A 19,595-nucleotide genomic window follows, 5' to 3' on the forward strand; every position below is an offset into this window, starting at 1 on the left:
AGTGAACGTAACCGGAAAGCGACAGGGACCGTCCTGCGTCGCGTCGTCCGGCCGGTTTCCCAGTTTCCGCTCGGCCGGCTGCTCACCGGCCGGCTGACTTTTCGGGAACGTCAACTCGAAATCCCGAAGGAGCTCCCCGGCACTTTGTACCGACGAAGAGAGGCACGGAGGGTACATCACCTTCGCGTGTTTACCTCCTCGGCAACCGGTTTCCGTCTTGCCTTCTTCCTCCCGCGAGTCCGCATGGCGGCCATCTTCGTCTCTCCTGCAGCGACCGTTTTACCTGTGTTCAGCCTCACGTAGAACGAACCTTATCGCTCTCTCCCACTCTTTCCATCTCTCCTCTTCTAGCGTTCTCCCTCGTACCGCCATGTGATCCGTATATTTTCGTCCTTGTTCCAACCACGTGTTCCACGATCCTCTACCACCTCAGCCTCGTCGATCCGGCTGTCTCGTTCCCCTCTCGGCACCGCGGTATTCAAATGACCTCGGATGATGAATATCACCGTCTCTCTCTGTCCGCGGGTAATTGCCGCTAGTCTCGTCCTTATTTTTGCCCGCGGTGCGTATGGCTCTTCACTATGCACGAACCGACGCGAGCTCACGCAAGTAGGTACCCACCGTTCTTCGGATCTTCGGCGTCGCCTCTCTTTCCTTCTTCCAGCGTTTTCGTGCGTCCGTCTTTCTTCATCTTTCCTCTTGCTCCTTTTGGCCCCGTCGTTTCTCTTTTTCGATGGAACGTCAGCGTACGCGCGAGATACGCTCCTCGCCGGGCACCGTTGCGCCTCTCTTATCTCCCGGGAATTTCGTAAGGAGCGCGGATAAATTGCGCGAGATGCTGGGAGAGGATCCTGAGCGAATGCCTCCGAAGAATCCCGACCCTCCAGGCGGCACCTCCGAGCGACGGAGGTGCGAAGGTACCCAGAACGCCAACCTGCCGATTATCTCGCCTCGCTTCGGAGAGTTAAGGACTCTCCCTTCGAAAATGGAACTCACCAGGCTGGCCCGGGGATCTCTCGATCTTCTGGCGAAATGCAAAGGAGGCCCCTCTCTCGAACCTTCTCCCTGCTCCTCGTTTCTACCCCGTATTTTCCATTCCGCCGATACGCTCGGACGGTCTCAGGGTGTGCGCGATGGAAACGATCCGTGATTGGTGGTTGTAGTTATGTGATTAATTTGGACGTGTCCCTTTTCGGGCGAGTGAATAACGTGTGTAATGATCGACGGGGAACGTGTGCTGCGAAGTTTATTGACGGTTTCGTTTCGGGTCGGGCTAATGGAATTCGGGACAAGAGATAGCGAATTCTTGATCGGTAAGTAGAGTTCGAACTCGGAGTTTTATTTTAAAGTTTGTGCCGACTATAAACCAGTCTTAATTGCGTATTAGAATATCGAACGTTGTAGAGAGAGTTTAAAATTGGGATAAATTGTTAAAGAAATAGAATTGTATATGAATCACGAAATTATCAGAATTATTTTAATTCTTTAATCATCCTCTGTTTTGGTAATATGGAATAAAATTTTACGACACGACGAAGGCATCGTAAGCTTGGTATCACGGCCTCGACATGTGAAAGAATCAAGCACGGAATTAACGCAATAAGGGTAGAATTACGCTAATTAGATTCTTCGAGTAGAAGGCGGAAGATCCTTGATGAAGTATCGATATTAGCACATTCTTTCAAACATTGACCTCGAACGATATTCAACCTCTCATCAAACACACTTCATCAAATTTCTTAATCTTCTTCTCATTGGACCACAAAATATTTTTTCTACCTTGCAAATAAAAATTTCACAAATATCCAATTCCAATTGTTCCATTATTCTTTGCATTTGTTTCTTTTTCTTAAGTAAATATTCCGATAACCCGCACAATTTCGTTCCATTTCACGAATAAAAATCTTGAAAAAGTATAATTTCAATTACCTATTCGACTCTCCTTCGCTTCAATTTCAAATTCAATTTCCTTCTTCCTCCAAAATAAAACTTCGAACCCAAATCCTCCGCTGGTTCCCGATGAGAATGATGAGAATCAGACGTTCTCAAATGATGTTCACAGAAAAAGCCGAACGTCCTCGAGATTTTCTCCCTTATTAATCATCCGCGCGACTCTAATCGGTCATGTTTCTTGCTCACGGTGATAATGAATGTTTTCGCGCGTCAATGTTACGCAAGACCCCGCGACACTTCCAAGCGATATGGCGGAGGGCGAGAAATCGCGCAAGAAACTCCATAAATTTGATTGCGCGAACGCTGCGTGTATCTCGTTACATAAATAGTCAATTATACGCGCTCGCGCTGTTTCGCTTGCTCGTCGATCAGTCCTCATCGTGGAATTATAATTTAACCCTTACGTCGGGAACCAGGTTTTTGGGTAGCCATTTTGAAACACTTCTTTCCAACGAGCTTCAGTTGACTCCACGCATTCAGTTCGCCAAAGCTACCAATTTCCAACGCGATGGTATTCGTAGACTTCCAGAAAAGTTGCAGAGCGTAATACATAACAATGACGAATACTTTGATTAAACATTTGTACACATTGTTTTAAGTAAAACTTCTATTTTATCGAAGAATCGTGAAGAACTTTATATCGTAACTAATACATCGTTTTGTTCTGTTCTCGCGAAAATTTGAGAAAGTTGATTATCACGTTGATTTATTTATCTTGAACGAGATAGTTCTTTTTAAATATATGCATGCGAGTACAATGTCGTGGCAAATTCTATATCGTACAGGCTTTTCGAAAATAAAGAATCTATGCAAACATATTGTAACGCTAAAATTTTGATAAATCCAGACACTTTAGTTGACATTGTAAGTATTAAAAAGAAGGGAATGAGAACGATGGAATTTGAACAATGAAAAGAAGTTCGGTGGTTGCACGATCGCGAGGGAACAGGAGCTTAGACGAAAGTTCATTCGAGCAATCTGAAATGCAAATGCTGCGCGTTGTTCGTTTAACCTTTCTACCGTGGAGGATCGGGAATATTATCAGGCTGCACGGGCACCGATATCGTCGCGCTCTATCGGCGTCTCCACTTCCCGATTGCATTCTCACGCCGTGAATATCGGCACGGGAATTCGCGTTCCTGCGTTGGCAACGTGTACTTTTCACTCCCAGCGACGGAGAACTCAGAAACTGCTATTTATATCCCAGGTGTATATACCTCATACTTCTTAAATTAATTACTGGACTCGGCATTTCGATCGTTTATTAAGCAGGCAGGCCTATAACGCGCAAGAGAGCGCATGCGTTCCTAACAATTTAATTAGATTTTGATTTCACATACTACTTCTGGAAACTTTTAACAAAACAAAAACTCGATTCACGTTTAATTTCAGATTTTATGAAGTGGCACGGGAGATTCTGAAGCTTTGTAATGGCATGCAGTTGCACGGCAATACGCAGTTTTCGAATTCTTCATGCAGGTTTGATATAAAACGGAATTACCCGGGTTCCAGATAATTGAACTCCCGATTCGCTAAATGAAATTTCAATTGTAGCTTCTGCTTTTACGAGTTCCTCGAACGAGCATTTTTAATGATTAAATGAAATCTTCTAATGCATCTTTATCATTGAAGCGCCGAGCTAAATGACACGTGTTTATATAAACTGCGCTAGAATATTCGCAGAATACAGACGAACAATTACGTTTACTCATAACTCAAACGTCGGGTATAAAAGAGAATTACTTTCACTCAGTGTGTGCCAGAAAACAAACGACGATTAAGACAATAATCTTCATCGCAATATTAAGCTCGATTCGTTCCTGTCATAGGAACATATCAAAAAAGAATGTATCCAAGAGTGATTTACTTTGTGTTCGATTTTCAGCGGATCACGATATAATTTCGCGATCGTATAAATGCACTTAACCCGGTGAAATTGTGAGTATACATGGTGGCTAGAAAAAGAAGGGACGAAACAGTGAAGACAATAAAGTCGAACGGATTAAGGTTTAATCGAGATACCTCGATCCGAGTAACTTCTTATTACCCGTATCGAAAAGTTTCAGGATTACCTGGCGAACGAGCCGCGCATACGCACGGACGTGCATGGGTAGCTACGGGGCAAACAGCAATCATATCCATAAAGTTCTCGTGATCCCTTCGTGCCAGAGCCTCGCATGCTGAATAACAGCAAGTATTAATGGCCCGTCGGTCATTTCAATCTGTCAGTCGAACGTGCAGTCGTGTTGGTACTCGCGCAGGTAACCTTGCGGGCTTAGCACGTGTAATTTCGCCTTTCGTATGTGTGCCGGTGCCTCAAACCTGGCACTTTAGCGACACGAAATCAAGGAGAAAAATATTTTTCCATTATTCTTAGAAGGTTATTAAGGAATTACAAGTCTGAATACTTTGAAAATAACTGTCGGCGAAAATCGAGGCCATAAGCGAAATGATCTTGCCGTTGTACCAAAGAATCAGAACTCAAATAGCAGATTATTCGAATAACGATATTTATAGTCGAAATATGAAATCGGTATCCTTATATTTTGTAAACTGGCGATCATAGACAAAACAACAAAAATTGTATGAGGTAATTGTAGAGTCCTTATTTATTCGTTAATTTCTAGAACTGAATTTTCTGAAATGAAAATGAATATATTTTCTGAAATGTAATATATTCTAACCATAATAATTTACTCGTAATAAAACTAATAGAATTAATCGTTCTGAAATATAATATATAAATATTCTAACTATAATAATTCAGAGTTAATAGAACTAGTATTTAGAATATCAATCTTAGAGAATTATTACCCTTTCTGTTGCTTCTAGAATTTCAATTACAAAATTATTGTTCTTTATTTCGTTTCTGAAATACCGTTTTCAAAATTCATATTCTAACCGCAAGAATTCACAGTTAATACAGCTATGTGGAATTTCAATTTTACCATTATTATTCTTCCCTTTGTCTCTAGGATTTCAATTTTAAAATTGTTGCTCTTTATTCCGTTCTTAAATGCCACTTTTAAAATGATTATCCTGTCGTTTCGGTTTCACCTGGGCATATTTAGTTCCATAAAATGGGCTTCGTAAGCCGTGCACGAAGTAACGGTGCGATCGCGATGAACCCGAAGACATGGGAGCCGCAGCGCAGCTTCAACGGATCACTTTTATGCGGGGAACCGCTGACTCAACTCTCCCGGGAGAGGTGTCTCCGAGTGTCTAGCCGAGTTCGCCCACATAAGACCCGGTTCTACGCCTGGTGCTTAGGCGTACAATTGCCCCAGGAACGCGCCAGAACGATCGGCGATTAGGCAATACCCGCCATTTTATAATTGTTCCCGTGGCATGTGCCGCCTGTTTCCACCGATGTGCCCGATGGTTTCAACATACGCCGCCACTTATCGGAACCTGCGTTTCGCTTCATTAATTCCTGCCTAGGAGCTTCTCTCCTCGACGTTAAGTAGGATTTAAAGTTCGTCTTCGAGAAAATCTTCATTCGAGCATTCAGGAATTTCATATTAATTCGACGTTGGTGCCAACTAACTTTAACTCGATATTTTCCTCGTTAATCTATTAACTCTTTGACCTACAATATCGTGTCATACTCGAGAAGAACATTCTAAACTGAATTTGAAAAATCTAAGTATTATTCATGTTTCTCAAATATAAATTAAATATTACTTTTCTATCATCAATCGTTAACATTTGAAGTAATTCAATCATCGACATTTCGTCCGTAATTATTAACGATAAAGTAGTAATTATTAATTATAAATTATTAACGATAAAATAGTTGCATCGATCCTGGTTAAGAAATAAATCATACGGCAGGGGGTTAATATAAAGCGAAGAATTCTTTCTATGCAGTTTAAAGAGTTACTCTCTTAGTAAGGAATTTATCCTTGGTTTCCAGATGTCGAAATTTCTATTTGCGATCGCCTTCGAGCGCAAGACCCAAAGACTTCATATTCAATTTCACTTAATTCGAGAAACTATGTAGCCATGACGAAACTTCGTCGAAAGGACTCGAGAGAAGCGTTCAAGGACTTCGTTCGGACTCTTAGCACCTAATAACGTGAGTAAGCGAAGCGAATACCATGCCACGTTTCCATTTTAGTGATTCGTAATGATCATACGTTCCGAAAATACTTGGACAATCTGAAGATATGAAAATATATTCTGTTTCAAGCAACGTGACCGACAAATTATACTCAGAACATGACACTACGCGCGTCGATTAGTGTACACACTAATTGAGAAAAATGATCTAATTTGTTCTCCGAATCCTTATCGAGCAAGCGTGTCACGTTGAAATGCAAGAATCGAATACAAATGTTTTCCTCGTCGCCGTACGAACATTTTTTTAGCGCCGGTCGGCCGCGCTGAAAGACAAACACGAAACACACGACGCCATTTTACGGTCGCGCAAGTACGGGCATGACGGCAAACGGATCGCGTGTCGTTATGCGTGCGATTAATTTTAATCACGCGCGTGAGCGGTTTCGCGACGCATGTGTACCTGGATGTTCTTGAACGCCGATCGAATTTCGCGCACGCGAGTCTCTCGTTCTACGACTTGATGGGAACTATACGTTGTTTCCCGGCAGGCCACGCCACGTTACTCTCATGTCGCAAGACTTCGTTGAAATTAACCCCGCTCGGACCTGAATTTCATTCGATCCAACTGAAAACATGTTCCCCGCGATTTCGCCGTCGGGGTTTAAACTTCGACCGAAAACGCGCGAAACAGAGCCGCGAACGTTGAAATGAACTTTGGATTTGAAATTTTAATTCTGTCACTAGATTAATATCGTGTTGATATAGACTTTGTATTCGTTTAAAAAAATATGAATATTGTTTAATATTGATCTCTTGTTTTTTTAAAATTCGAATTGTTAGTTTGGTATGTACTAGTGCTCTGATATTAATGAAATAATAGTATTTAAATTGCGGACTCTATTAATTTATGGCAGATATGCATGATTAATGACTAATATTAATAAAATAATATTTTTTAATATTGTAAAATATTTATATGCCGTGGAAGTACCATTTTTGTCCATTAGTTCTAGTCCATTCAAATTCGTACGCCCTACGTAATTTCTCTCTCACTAAATCATAGTTTTGCAGCGTTTATGTAACCACAGTAAAGCAATATATAAATTCTGGCGTGCGCCGCATCGCCGTATTTCATCGTTTCCTCGACGTCCACTCGAACCCTTCACGAAGTTTCCTCATAAACTCCTTACCTGCCAGTATCAACTGTACCATTATTTTCGTCGCAAAAGTTGACGCAAAGCAAAAAATCAATTCTATTTAACACCGTTGGAAAAATAATTAATCCACATTCGTCTTCTAATAAAAAATATCTACGTAAAGTGACAAAGTAAAATTTTACCTTTCATACAATATTCCCTACAATTCCATTCCAGAAGCAAATATATCCAAATAAAATTCGATCCCTCCTAATAATATTGCTTGCAATCTTTCTCTACGGATGAACATAAAACAGTAACATTTAACTTGCAACAATAATTTCCCTCCCAATCCTTCTCCAGACATAAACACAGCAAAACATTATTTCTCACAATAATATCCTTCACGACCCTTTCCCGGAGGTATTACCGCCAAACTAAAAATTGCCTTATCACAATAATCCACCCAATTCGGAATTCTTACAATTCTATCCTACAAACGGACAAATCCAAATAAACCTTACCTTCTCGTGATAACATAGTCTATCTCTAGAATCCCAGTTCGCCTCCTTGCTGTCCCCTCGAACAGAAACCAGGTATTCGTCTAACCGTAACAAAGTAAAATTTTACTTCTCACAGTAACATTCCTCATATTATAATTCCGTTCCAGAAATTGCCGAGAGAAACCGTGGATAGAGCTCGGAACGGAACCGGAGACACCATAAAGCAGAGGGTACGCTCTCGGCTCCGATATCGTACCGTTTCGTGTTTACGTTTTCTACATTCCTGTACCGCGGCGGAGGCTGAAGTATGCGCGCCTCTACGACGGAAGACGCGTGTACGGCCGTGCACACGCTCCGGGCAAAGTATATATGGGGAACGATAGGTGATATAAAGTGGTAATGTCGCGGGGCACCGTGAAACATAGCTGATTGGAGCCCGGTCTCAGCTGCGGCTTATCGCTCCCTGTAACCGGCCGTACATCCATCCTCCCAACAACCCCGCGCATAGGTGTACATAGCGACGGGATTGAAACCGTCCCAGAGATCTCTCGAGCCAGCCAGTGAAACTCGAGACGCCTCAAATACGCTCTACTAGCGCGCCATTGTGATGGAAAGTCTTCAACATTTCACCGTTCCTTTCCTTTTTTTCCCTTCTCTTCCTACCCTTTTTTTCCAACTCTTTACTCGGAGAGCCGAGTGTCTCGAACTGGTTGGCCCCGTTGATGGCGGGATAACGAAGAATACGAAATATTAAAGCTTCGATGGCCGTGCTTTTAAGGCAAGCGAACCGGCTCCAGCATGTTGACCAGTTCACTGTGTTCGACGAGAATACCCGTCATTTTGACATTCAAAATGGTGCAGCGTTTTTTAACGATTGTTTAGGTGTTCAAATAAACGTGCAATTCTTTCTCATTTTGCTTTAGCTATTTGATTCGGTGTTAGGTGTGTTTGTCTTGCTTTCGTGTATACTCGATATTATATAGACCATTTTATTACACAGTATAGTAGTATTGTAATGTGGTAGTGTTCATTAGGAAGTTGTTCGTAAAATGATTGTAATGCATTTATTGGAATGTTGAATTTCAAGTCAATAATTTGTAATTGTAGCTTTCGCTGTAATAGAACAGTAATAGCTGTTTGTTGCCGTGCTCCTTTTATGAGAGCGTAGTGAGAAAGGAAGGTTTAAGATTATTTTTATTATGTATTAATTTTGTAGATTCTTTAATAACAGAAGTGGAATTCCATTTAACTTTTGGTAGTCAGGATTATGTAAAAATATTTTCCTGGTTCTTAAGAATTCGGATAAACAATCGCAGTTTAATATTTATCGACTAATATTATATTTATTACGCTGAATTCAGCAAGATTCGGTGGAACATATTTTTATTATTCTCGTTTTTTACAAGAATTCCGAGAGCAGGTACGAGCACATTTACATGTAAAATATTTTTATTGGGACAGTGCATCCGTATCGGGAACACGTCTTTATTCATGCGATAGTTCAGTGTTTTATTGTCTGTTTCCGAACGCGATCGGAAAATACCGGTATGGGGGTAACGAAGCTGTCCGGTTCGTGATAGGCAGCACGTGGGCGTCCTTTCCTTTCCAATAATGTTTTACGCTTGTACCATTAACTTCTAGCAAAGCTGCACTTTCTAAAATCCTTTTTCCAGTTCGATATTCTCTGCGCTGTATTCTTCCTTTCTGATCAGCCATTATACCTTTGTTCTTTCATAAAATATTAAAAACCTCTAATATATTCTATCATATTACTTTCATAATGTTCATATTACTTTTATAGCAATCATATTATTTTATATCATTCATAGTATAGTTAAATAAATTTTTTTATATAATATAATACTACATATTGGATGTTTTTGTGAATAATTTCTTTGGATGTCGTACACATTTTTGTGCCACTTTTATAATATCTTTAATATCGTGCTTTTGTATGTAAATAATTTTTCCGTAAACGCGTTAACTTATTGTATCAATCGCATCTTTAGGTGTGATACTCGGAGGATCAACAATATTCCCCGATAAAAAAAATATAGAACAGCGAACGAAGAATTATTGAATCTGAAGAGACGAGACACGAAACACCGCCGAGTTTTCTTTAGATCGATATACACATCAATGTTTGAACACGATAAAATGCGTCGCCAAGATAATGCGTTAAGGAACGCATATAACCGTGAACGCACAAAACCGAGACTCAGGTCGAATATTTTTACCCGTTTCAATATCTTCTACTCCAGAACTGAGAAATCTTTCCATGGAAAGTTCAATGATTCCTTAAAATAAATTCAATGTCAAGAAACAGATTTATCCGATCTAATTCCTTAATTGTTTTATTGCTACTAATTCCCATCTTTCGATTTAATAAGTGAAGAAACAACTATTTACATTTACATAACAAAAAATAATTTATTAAAACATCCACTCTCAACATCGCCATATCCACCGAACACTCCATGAATATCGAAATTCACAAAACTCTCTTCAAAATCAAATCAAAGAAAAATCGTCCCAAATGCCAAAAAGTACAAAACTCCAAACAAAACATCATATTCTTCTAATTATAAATCACATTCTCCGACAAGGAAAGAAAAATAACAAAAACAAGGTAAGTAAATATCATATCATCCAAAAAAAAAGAAAAACAATTGAATATAACAGTACCATTAGTATTTAACATCTCGAAAGAACCGTCTCGCAGAATCAAACAAAAATTCCACGAAAATTCGGTTGATCCTCTAAACCAGCTCTAAGACAACCGGAAGCCTCACCCATCGTCGCCACATATATAATCTCCATTCCTAAAATGTCAAGGTGACGGCGGATAGTACCTGACGAAGACGAGCCGGCCGCTATCAGCGCGGGCCCTCCCACGCGATCTGGTTTCGCGCGATCGTTGGCGAAACGCGCGGATCGCACCGGTAACGTCACATTTCGCGGGAATAATGCGTCGTAGTACACCTGGCGATAAAGCATCCGTGCGCGGCTCGATAATCCGCGACGGTTATTGCATCGGGTATCGCGGCGTAGAGCCAATCGGGTTGTTCCATGCCGCGGTGGTCCTTATCGCGGCCGGGTATCGATGTTTCCGACCGTATGCTCAACTCAAATATTGCGAATCGCCGGCCCTCGGCCTGATACCGTTCCGTTTACTCGCGGCCGACGTGTAAATCGCTGCGCCGCTGCGGATAAACAAGTTCCTAAGGGCGCGCGGGTATTACGCGATCCTGTAACCGCGTTCCGTAAGCGCGTTTATCGCGGCTGGTCCTTGAGCCGGCGGAAGTTGACCTCGATCCGTGGGCGTGATTTAGGAAACACGGCTGCCTCTAATGATTCGACAACTGATCGTCGAAGTTGTTTCTTCTTTTGTTGCTTTTCTGTTTCGTTCACGTTCCTTCTTGCTTCTTTTCGTTTTGTTCTTTGGGTAGAGTGGAAGTTGTAAAGTAGATGGTGTCGATTTGAAAACTATTGGGGATAGTGTTGTTTTTCGTGTTTTCTTTTTTAATGGAAGAGCAATCCTTTTATAATAGAATAGTTTTCTATTTCGGATAGATTGTTAAAAAATGAGGCGCATTTTTGTGGATCTGGATTCGCGGTGAATGTCTTAAACCGAAATTGATAAGTAGGATACCATCTTCTGTACATAATATTGGACGGCAACCTTCAACTGCTCACGTCACTCGGTCTACGAGTGCGTATTTGGATTATCAGCGTCCCATCGTCTGAGAAAATATTTTATACGTGGAAGGTCTACGATCGATACGAGTCCGTATTTTTTATCGGCGATCGTAAATAAGACGGCCACAACTCGTGTAACCGAAATTCGTAATTTAACGATATTACCGGCGATTCAGAGGGGCGAGAAAATTAATTTTAATCGGGATTGGTACTGACCGGTTAATTATCTATGCCAATTCCGTCGATCTTCAGCGCAATGATTTTATTTGTTTTCGCAAGCAATCGGGGAGTTATCACCGAAACAAAACCTGTTATCTTAATTCAATGTATTAATTATCCGGCCGTTACGAAATATAGCGTCGATGAAGCGATACCGGCCGAAGCTCCTGATATTTGTAGCGCAACAGGTGTCTGCTACTGCCGCTAATTTGTACTCCACACTCCGTCCACGCATACGTATTGTAATTCCACGGTAAATACAACCGCGTGCTTCCAGCGCGCAGCTGTGCCCGCGTGCTCCCCAGATTATCGGGTTCACCCAAATGAAGTTAATATGCTCTACATATCACTAACACCGACCTCTTCGCACCCCGACGCTATAAAAACATAATGATCGTTGAATGTTCTTGCGATGAAAGTGTGGCGTCCGATTGAATTAATCGATTTACCATAATTTTTTTCTTATCCTTATCGAATATCAATTCATCAATTAAAAATGAAATTAATTGCATATCAAAACCAGATTTTGCGTTTATCATACCTACACCACAAACTTCTGTACAAACCTCCATTTTTCTTAAACTGTTCCATAGAAACTAGAAAAAAAGAATACTTTATTTCTTACTTTCAGTCGAATTAACTTAAACAACTTAACGATTTCCCAGGGAAACGAGATAACATCAAAAGAAATTTCAAATGCTCCATTGTCGTTTTAATATTTCATACTCCAAACATTTCCTTCGTACTTTCCAAAATTACAAATATTACTTCTAAATCGCAAAATAATTTGACGTCAACCATGAAAATAAGAAATTCGAGGTTGATCGAATCCAAAAAGACATCTGTGCCTTCTTAATCATTTTAAAAGAAGAAACCCCAAATGGTTCATTGCTAGGATTAATATTTCTTACTCCAAACATTTCCTTTGCATTTTCTGAATTTACAAAGTACTCCTTCAAATTGTGGGATCTTTGGATTTCGACGATTGAAATAAGAAATTCGAGGTCGGTCGGTCGGTCGGGTCGCCATTCCGGCGCTGGCCCAAGGGAGCGCATAATGGCGGCGCGACGCGAATGGCGCGCGCAATTCAAAAATAAGAATTACGAGCGCAGCGCCGCTCGTAACCCTCGTTCTGTGGAATGTCAACGGTAACTACCGTCGTACGTAGGAATAATATCGACTTCTTTACGGGTCGTTGTAACAGTACAAGGGTCCCGTGGTTTGTTCCCCCCGCCGTGAATCGGGCCGGTAGAATGTCGGGCCGGTCGGCCCCGTCGCGCGTATACCTACGCACCGTGCTCGGACGGAGAAAACAAATAGTGTGATCGCTTAACTGTTCCCTGTCTAAAGTGACTTTCGTTGGGGCACGGTCGAGTCACGTGTTCAAACATCGCACGTGAGGGGGAGCGGGTTCGTTCGGTGGACAGGGCCACCGGACAACTTACGAGAGTGTCGGGGTGGCATAATAATTTCCAGATCGCTGGACTGTCCGTTTCTTTTCTTCCTTTTTCGCTCGTTTTTTCCCAAGAGAGCTGTCTCTTCATTTCCATACTCGCGTATCGCTTTTGCTCTTCTCTATGAGAGTCGCGAACAATCGAATGCTCTGCACTCGTGGATCCCGAAGGTCTGACGGTTTCTCAAAAGCAGAGATTACAAGAAATGTTTACTTTAGAGTTATAAAATGTTCGCCTTTACAGAGGTCCTTGGTAAAAGGCAAAAGGTTTATGTGAATCGAAGGGAAGCTAGACTTTAACAAAGATTAACACTGAAGCTGTTGAGTAATTGGAATAACTTGTTTATTATTCCTTATAAGAATTAGAGTGCATTTTTTTGAGACTCGAAGAGTATCAAATTGTATCTATAAATTCACACATTTATTCTACTACTTCTATCCTTAGAAAAGCATCGTTAGAATAATGTAATTAGTGTAAAACAAGAAATGTTCAAATTTTGTTCAATGCCTTTGTGTTTAATGTAGGAAACGATACCATTTGTCATCATGAAATTTATTCGTGGAAAAATTCTGTCTGGCGGCAGTATCGTTTGGAACCTTGAATGCGTACGTTGTCGGGCCAAGCTGTCGAACGCGTTTTCATTGAAATATTTCGTTGCGCGTGTTTGTTTTACGGAGGCACGCCAGGACGTTTTATTTACAGCTTGTTAAGCTCCGGCAATGGTGATTACGGCCGACGGTAGTGGTGAAAAAGCGTGTACGTAGCAAGCAAACAGCGTGCCGGTGGTTATTTCACCGTAAGCGATACGTGAGACTCATGAAAACATAACGTTAGCTCATTCATGGCTTTCGTTGAATTCGCGGACCACCTAAACAGACTGCACGCACGCCCGCCATTCATCACGGCTGCGTTCGATTCGTCTTACGATTTCGGTCATTTGTAAACAATATTAGGCAACGATCACAAAGGGATCGTAAATCTTCATTCATAAACGAGATAAAGAAAAACATGATGAGGTTGCAATTCTCTATTTTTTATATATCTAAATCTAAATAAGAGATTAAATGATCAATTTACTTCTTCTTAATCTCCAATGTAACATTCCTTTCTATACGGTAGTGATATGAAAGAATTATTACAGTGAATATTATAATGCATAAAGTGAGTTTTAATTATAGAACAAAATATTCGTTGAAGCATAAATAAATTTGCTAATGGAATTGATTGAAATAATATACCTAATAATGTCTCCGCGACATTAGTTTATAAAAATGCTTAGTAATTTCAAGGAAGCTTTCGTTGTTAGAATATTTGCCAGCAATTTCAGTGCGACCATCTTTCTTCTTGTTCGAGGAACCGAGGTTCTTCAGGTGCAAACTGTTCGCGGTTTCGCATTTAGCTGGCCAGTATTCAGTGAACGGCTCTTAGCGGGCGTTGACTAATTAACGCGGACTGCGTTCGCGGACTTTGACAGTCGCTAGCATTGTTAGCCCGGCCGGAACGATAACTACGTGGCCGAGCATTATCGTTTCGCTGCGGATTTTCGCTTTTCTTTCGCCTCGGCGTTCCAGGTACCATTATTCCCGTTTCTCCCTGTTACGAGTAGCTCGATTCTCACCTCCGAAGCAATTGTTCCGGGAAAAGCAACGAAACCAGAGACCAGAAAGTTCGTTTTCTACCGGGAACGAGTGACAGACACGGTGATGACGAAATTTGGAAGCTTTGTTATTTCACGAATGCGTTTACGATGACTTTACAGTGTAAAGTTCCGAGCTATCGTATAATGTACACTAAATATCTATACATTAATACATTTATAAATACAATTCAGAAACGAATTTTGAAATTGAATAAAACTCCTCTCCAGAAAATTCTGAAGTACGAAAAAGACGAAAAATCGCAGTATAAAATCCACCGTGGAGAAGGTGCATCGAATTATAATATAATTAATAATAAATTATTCATCAATTAGTAATAAAAGTCGCAATGAACGTTTAAAATGTTACCGATAATCAGTATAGTAATCTGAGCGTGTATGAAAGTCAATTAATTTCGGTGAGTTCAATTAATTTCGACCCGAAGAGGATGACGTAAGCTTTAAATCACCGTCTTGATGAACCTTCGTCAAATGGTAATTAGTTCTGTAATGTATTCGGACGAGAAAAAATGGAAACAAAATTATGTAAAATAAAGGGGAAGAGGGTACACGCGTGCAATAAGAGTTACACGAGCGGATTGACAGCGGTACACCGTGAGTTAAGGGATGACGCTTATTAAGGGTGGCAACACACGAAAATAAGTGGATTTCTGTGGACTGCTGCGATCATTCCCGACCACACATCTCAGCGAACGAAGGAGCCGCAAGAAAATAGAAGAAGAAACGCACGATGGAATAAGCCAGCCAACCAGCCATTACAGATCGCGCTAGTCATTACCAACAGAACTTTCGAGTCCCGGACTCGAGCATCTGTCGACGATAAAACAGCACCCGATCGGTATCCACTCGTTATTACCCGTTACGAGGTATGCGAACAAGTATGTAGGTATTCGAGTAACCGTTGTCTCTTCCCCGCGAAATTAAATGGAAAGCTTGGCGCATCAATTATCGAGCTATGCATCGCTCTTCCTTATTTTCTGCTGGGACCAATGTTGAAAATCATTGGGTTTCAAATGTTAAATTCCTTTTTTCATTACATTTTTTCAATGATTAGATTAGACTACTGAAATCTCTTTTCGACTAGCAGGGGATAAATCTTATGCATATTTTAGCATGAAGAAATTTTATTAACTTTAGCGAAAAATGTGGCTTCGCTAATATTAATTCACTTTGGAGCAATTCTTTTAAGTTTGAAAACATTTCGATGTTATAATTTATTATAGAATAATATATACAAATTCCAATCGAAACAGAACTTTATTTATCATTTTAAAAACTGTATTATCTTTTGTCCCCACATAATCCTTCTCAAATTATTCCCTCCCTCGATATACTCGTTCAAATACTTCTCTCACGTATTAATCCACATTAAACTTCCCACTCCTATCTCTCCTTTCTTACGTTCGCCAAACATCACCAGCTGCACTCGACAAGACATTGTCGTTGTCAATTCTTCCAGAATCTATAATCCGCAGCGGAGTCGTTTGAACGCAGCGCAATTTCGTTGGGAAATTCATGATCCCGGGAATCGAAAATTCCGATTGCGCACCGCATGAAATCGAATCGGCCGCGAGAAAGCCCGGTGAACGCACACCGCGCGAACACTTCCGTCTTATGATAGCAGAAAATAGTGGATCGAGGAATTCAACGGGTAAGGGTACTATCCCGGGTGTCCCGTGCTTTCAACGATCGATCGTGATCGTAAATCAAGAGCTGGCAACACGATTCCGGATCTGTTGCGTCGCGTCGCGTCGCGCGATCGGCAGAAGTGTCCCGGCGAAACGAGGTCGATCCGGAGCTCGTTCGATAAATTATCGCCGATCGGGAAGAACAGTCACCGAAACGGTCGCGAATAATTTACGGATCACCGGGCCGGCTATGAATCAAATAAATCCTGGAACGAGCGCGGTAAAATGGCCAGTCTCGGACCGAGTACGCTTCACAGCAGCTTTACGAGCCCCGCTCATCCCGAATTAGCATTCCTTCGGTTGTTGACGCGCGAAAAAACCGTCCCGCCAGGCAGAGGTATGCGAAAACGCGTTTCGGCGGATTCTGATCGTCGCGGCTCAACCCTTAAGCGGCGGGGTGGGTTTACGATCTATCGTAATTGTTACTTGTACCTTTTTACAGGGCGATATGATAGTTGTTTTTGGAACGATGGTTTTAGATTAATTTGGAATTGTGTTGAGAAGAGATACATTGAAATCTTGTTTCTGATGTGTTCGAATGGAGTATTATTTTGAAGAGTTTTATGACTCAATTTTGACACTTTAAGTACTAGAGGTTAGAAATTAAAGATTATCGATTAGTGATGAATTGTTTCTTGTCTCTTTTTATAGGGCAATAGAATAGTTGATTGGAAACAATATTTTTAAATTCGTTTGGGATTGTGTTGAGAGAAGCTACATTGAAGTTTTGTTTCTGGTGTGTTTAGATGGAGTATTCTTTTGAAGATTTTTGTGGGGTATCAGAGATTCGGGATTATCGATTAGTGGTTAAGAGTGTGAAAATTAATTAGTAGCTTTCAAATTACCAAAGATAGTCTATTTTTATAATAGTATTTTCCTCTTTTTAAAATATATATTTTCGTCGTTTAAAAATGTTATATTATTAAAGTCCGTAATGATATTTTATATTTTCGTTTCAAATCACTTATCCCGTGTACAGTACCTAATAATATTTTATTCAACCTCCTTTTAGGCTTAATGCGAAAATAAGCTAGAGTTTTCCTACAGAATGAAATAAATATAAAATCAGTTCGCACTTACCAGTCGCAGCCATGTCCGCCATCTTCGCCGATCGGCCGAAGCTCCACAGTAAAAAAAATGTCGCTGATCCGTCCAATTGATTCGGAGCAGCGTAGGAAAGGACGAAACGGGTTTCCTTCTTTTTAATCGTGACAGCGAGCCCGAGGACAAATTGCCTGTAGCACGATAGACAATAGGGCTAGAGGCGTGGTGCGTTTGTCGCGACTGGAACACTGAAAATTACCTCGCCTGGGGTGAAATTAGATTCTCGCGAGCGCTCGAGCTGACGCGTCGTCGTTCACCGTGCAATTTGTTTATCGTATCCGGGACGAAGTGAGACCCTCGAGGAACGACTTGCAAAATAATGCCCACAATTTATGGGAAATTTGTTATGCGTTACTTTCGATTCCATTGAACCGATCGAACCCTCGGGTAATGTTTCCAGTCTCCTCGGGGCGGGTATTTTGTAACGAGATTTTTTTAACACTTCATATACACATTTTACAGTTAAATATATTTGTTACAGATATCTTTATTTATAAACTATAATATTACAGAATTACAGAATTACAGAATTATAGGATCATAGAATCATAGAATCATAGAATTATAGAATCATAGAATCATAGAATTATAGACATCATCTAGGAATAGAAATAAGTTTATACTCAAACTTTTTATAAAAAAAAATTCATTTGTATACACAAATATTTTATAAAGAAATATATACTATATCAAACTTTTACGTCAAAAAAAATGTTTCAAACAGAACTTTTTACTGTACATTTAATAGCACATATTGCACGTGGAAAAATATGTAAAGATGCCATCAATACTTTTTGCCTCTTCTCCGCTGTCACGATTAAATCAGTATCAGCCATTTAACCTGAAACAATCCGGAAGTGTAATACGTTCCAAAAATCATCGTCTCGGTCGACCTGTACCCCTAAAAAGAGAAATAAACACCGTGCACAGCCATAAAGAAAAAACATAAAACAGCAGCTCAATAAACCGCCGGGCCATAAAAGTGTTCGTATCGAGTTCATTTACGCTCCGGTCGAAATTATCGTCTGTAACAATACCGTATCGAGCGTACGCCTCGGAAAGCTTCGCCCTTCGAAGCATTACCGATGAAAATTGCCATTTCTCGATTGTATATGATCATCAATTACAAACAACAAGTCCGTACGTATTTACAGAAAGCGCAACAATAAAGATTCTAAAAAACGTCGAATAAAAGATCAGCTACACTCTTCACTAACCAAACAAATTTACCGAGACACTAAGCTTCCATAAAATTTCTCTTTCCAGATTTATTTACTCAACTAATTCATTCTCGCAATCGACCTATCGCTCCACAGTATCGAATCCCCAAAGACTAATTTCAAATCTACGATATCAAACGTTCGTCGCCTTCTCAACGAAATGAATTTCCTTCCTTTCATCCCAAACATTAATTCCCAATATTCAAACCATTCAACCCAGCTCGAATTTACACGAAGACTCCTCTGAACGTCCCATAAAACCCAATTCCTCTATTTCCACTCGCGTCCACGCGAAGATTGAATATCAAAGGACATCCTCGGGTACCAAAGAACGATCCCAGCAATCCAGAATATTTCGTGGCTCGGAACGTTCCAGCGAAGCCGGGGCTCCCGATTAAAATGAAAATCCCGTGGTTCGGCCGGCGGCGGTGGTTCGTCCGAGCGCGGCATCTGCCGGGATCCAGGATAATTATTTACGTCAGATAGGATCTCGACTGGAGTTCCGCGGCAGGAAACAAAAGAATCCTCCAGGGGGATGGTAGGATACGTGGCGAGGGGTTGGGTAGAGGTTTCAGGAGGTGGGGAAGGGAGGAGAATTCCGAGACAGGCTCTCTCCGCGTTTCACGTTTCCCTATGGACGACAGGCCGACCGCGGCGGACCGGGACCTTGGCGGACCGAGGCAAGGGTCCTGGCTAAGGATCCTGAGAACCTAGCCCTTCTGCGGTTTTTTCCCCCGATACGGTTAACAGATATGAGACAATGGGTTCGACCGGGCTCTATGACGTCTCGAAACTCGACTGGGACTTTTATGGCCGACGCTGATCGTTATTCTTCATTTCTGATGTTATTACGACGGCATTAAATGTATGTGAAATATAGGGGGTGGCGGTCCCTGTAAA

At 41.1% G+C, this 19,595-nt stretch overlaps 1 protein-coding gene across 2 annotated transcripts in view; it reads right to left on the minus strand.

Annotated features, from left to right (window-relative positions):
- The window catches only part of Egfr (epidermal growth factor receptor), a 215,935-nt gene that overhangs the window by 98,929 nt on the left and 97,411 nt on the right, over positions 1–19,595 (minus strand). Inside the window, exon 1 of one of the 2 annotated variants that reach the window (XM_076371644.1) lies at positions 17,452–18,030. The exons of the other annotated variant lie outside the window; for it this stretch is intronic. The gene's annotated coding sequence lies outside the window, so the exon portion shown is untranslated. Of the gene's footprint in view, positions 1–17,451; positions 18,031–19,595 lie in introns of those variants that run through there. 2 annotated transcript variants of the gene reach the window in all.

Source organism: Nomia melanderi, chromosome 10 (genome assembly GCF_051020985.1).
Source record: "Nomia melanderi isolate GNS246 chromosome 10, iyNomMela1, whole genome shotgun sequence".
In the NCBI taxonomy this organism is placed as follows: Eukaryota; Metazoa; Arthropoda; class Insecta; order Hymenoptera; family Halictidae; genus Nomia; species Nomia melanderi.